This window comes from Grammomys surdaster, unplaced genomic scaffold (assembly GCF_004785775.1).
Source record: "Grammomys surdaster isolate TR1022 unplaced genomic scaffold, NIH_TR_1.0 183, whole genome shotgun sequence".
NCBI classification, from domain to species: Eukaryota; Metazoa; Chordata; class Mammalia; order Rodentia; family Muridae; genus Grammomys; species Grammomys surdaster.
The window spans coordinates 108,197-111,327 of NW_021604628.1; the positions used below are offsets into that span (position 1 = coordinate 108,197).

Below are 3,131 nucleotides of genomic sequence, written 5' to 3' on the forward strand. Positions count from 1 at the left end.
AGAGAGAGAGAGAGAGAGAGAGAGAGAGAGAGAGAGAGAGAGAGAGAAGACAAATTTAGACCAAATGGACCACCTGACAAATATTAATTAGCTCAAAGGAAGTTGAGCCAGAGATGTTGTTCAAAAAGTAGTCAGGGCTTCTGTTAGCCAGAATGGCTGTCTGACCAAATCGTGAAAGCAATCAAATGTGTGGGACACCATATTCATCCCCCCTCTGAGGTGGCTTGCCACCAGGGATCCACCCTACAGCAAGTGGGAGCATCCTCACCTAGCTGGAAGAAATGAACAGCCATCTTTTTAAAGGGGGGCCGTTGCCATGGAAACAGTTTTCCCCCAGCTGTGGAGATGAACTCAGCATCTTTCTTCTGCCGGTGGCTTTGCCACACACACACAGTCCCATGATGCTTTTCCAAGACTCCCAGTGAAGAACCACTCCAGGGTCCCCAAGACCTCCTGACACCAAGACCAGAAACCTCTTCTTACTCGTCAGTCTCCTGCCCAAGGTGTCCTGGCCTTTGATCCCGTGACCACGTCTTGGAAACTCTTTCCAGGTGGCCTCAACTGACTGAACTCATCTCTACCCTCTGCTCCTTCTTTGGAATGTTCTAGAAAGAAACACTGTTCCAGCTCCAGGTCAGCGACTGAGAGAGTATGGCTAGCCAGAGAGGGAGAGCCTGTTACCCTAGAGAGATGTTCTCTGTGCAGACCTGTCTTTTCTGAGAAGATGCTGACCCACTTCCCCAAATCACACCACCAGTGATCTTTCTGGGTGTCTCTCAGCAGGAAATTTTGCCCATCTAGAAGTCAGCACGGACAACTTCCTGGCTCAGACCGGGAGAGCCTAGGGACATTTGCATGGATACCCAACCACTCATGTAAACATGTTTGTTGCCACGGCTGAGAGTAGACTTCAGAACAAAGTCCATCCACCCTCGGTCTGATGCACAGATCACAGGAGCTAAGATAGGGAAACGGCTCCAGTGACTCATTTCACAGCCACAAAGAACCAGAGAAGTCACACCGAGCTGGCACGGTTTTCCCCAGCATGAGGCTGTATTTGGCATGTTTCTTAAACTGAACTCTGACCTCATTACGTTTATTTGCCTGGCCTGTTACTCTCATGCTACCAAGTGCTCCCTCCTCCACCCCTGTAGGGAACACACACACAGCACCTCACAGACGCTATGGAAGGCCCTGAAGGAGTGTAGGAGTACAGCATGCGTACTGTCTGCTTGCACTAACTCAGGATACCCAATAGTCTCTGTTCTGAGCGTAAGAGGCTGCTCCTGGCCCCATGTCTAAGATCCGTAAGGGATGCCTGGCCAGAGGTTCTCTGCGTCCCCACCCCTGGCCAGGCAGTCCCTGGTTGTTTATAGTAGAAATAAATAATTACACACAAACACACTGTAAGCCCTTTCACCTCGGTGATTGCCTTGACTCTGACAGTGCCCGGTGAATCAGACTGTCTGGCAGGGAGGGTACTGAGGTCCTGAGCAGCTGACACATGGTCAAAGTCCCAGAGCTGGGAACAGAGAGCTGAGCCTGAACATTCTTCTCCCTGTCCAATTCCAAAAACACTTATACCAAGCAATGTCTTCTAAACACACACACACACACATACACACACTGACTGTGTAGTCACACATCCACGTGTGTGTATAGAGAGTGGACACATGCACACCAGGTACAACGATGATGAATCCAGAGTGCGCCTCACAGCCCCATGGCCAATGGCTGTCCGCCTAAGCTCATGATGTCTCTCCGGGGCCCGTATCTCCCATATCTCCCAGTTCAGAACCTTCCAGGCAGGCGAGAGCCAGGAGAAGTCAAGTGCAAAGCCATTATTTTGGACTCTTGCACAGAGATACAGCTACTTTGAGGGCTCTTGCCTTTCCACAGGTGGGTAGTGAGGGGCTCTTCGGGGTCCCTAGAGCCTCCACTGGCAAGCCTGTTCTCGACCACACCCAGCCCCACTTGTTAAGTGGTGATAAATTAAGGTCTTCATCTTTTTTGTGGGGTCCTTCTTGGGTTCCTACAGTCACAGGCCCTGAAAAGTGCTAAGCCTACCTCTGTAGTGAGGGACTCCTTCACACCCATTACCCACTGGTGCTCCCTGTGTGTGCGGTGTGGTGTGTATATGTGTGTATGCATGCATGTGGTGTATGTGTGGTGTGTATGTGTGTTTATGTGCAGTGTGGGGTATGTGTGTAACATGTGTGTCTGTAGTATGTGTTGTATAGAGTCTGTGCATACATGTGTGGTGTGTGGATATGGTGTATGTGCGTGAGTGTATGTGTGTAGTGTATGCAGGGGTGTCATGAGGGGAGTAGCATGTGAAGATTCAGATGAACCCTTGAACCCTGGGATTGAACTCAGGCTTGGGTGTCAGTAGTGTTAGCATTCTGTCTAAACTCTACCCCACAGTTACCTGGCAACACCCAGGGGCTGCTTGCCCCTCCTCTCTCTCATGATCTCTTGATCTTCTTGCTCCCCCTCTGTCCCTTCACCCCTCTCCCCTTCCTTTCTCCCTCTCTCCACGTGCTCATGGCCGGCCACTCACTCCTCTCCTCTCCTCTCCTCTCCTCTCCTCTCCTCCCCTCTCCTCTCCTCTCCTCTCCTCTCCTCTCCTTTCCTCTCCTCTCCTCTCCTTTCCTCTCCTCTTCTTCCTCCTCCTCCTCCTTCTCTTCTTCTTCCTCTCTCTCTCTCTCTCTCTCTCTCTCTCTCTCTCTCTCTCTCTCTCTGCCTTTCTCTGCCTCTACTACCCTCTTAACTCTCCTCCCCATGCCCTGAATAAATAAACTCTATTCTATACTATACCGTGTGGCTGGTCCCTCAGGGGGAAGGGATACCTCAGCATGGGCCCGCTGAGACATCCCCTTCCCCCATACCTTGCCACACCCCCATAGAACATAGAACATATCCTATATCTCTTTATCTTTTTATAAACACACCAAGCAGCAAATGCCTCTTCCTTCTGAGCCATGCTCCTGGGCCCCGCTCCATCTGTTTTTTAAAATAAAAAATCATGCTGGGTGGTGGTGGCCCATGCCTTTAATCCCAGCACTTGGGAGGCTGAGGCAGGTGGATTTCTGAGTTTGAGGCCAGCCTGGTCTACAGAGTGAGTTCCAGGA

The 3,131-nt window shown here is 50.9% G+C and overlaps 1 protein-coding gene across 1 annotated transcript in view; it reads right to left on the minus strand.

The window, feature by feature from the left end:
* CUNH6orf222 (chromosome unknown C6orf222 homolog) overlaps positions 1-3,131 on the minus strand; it is a 16,258-nt gene that overhangs the window by 12,754 nt on the left and 373 nt on the right. The gene's annotated exons all lie outside the window — the stretch shown is intronic.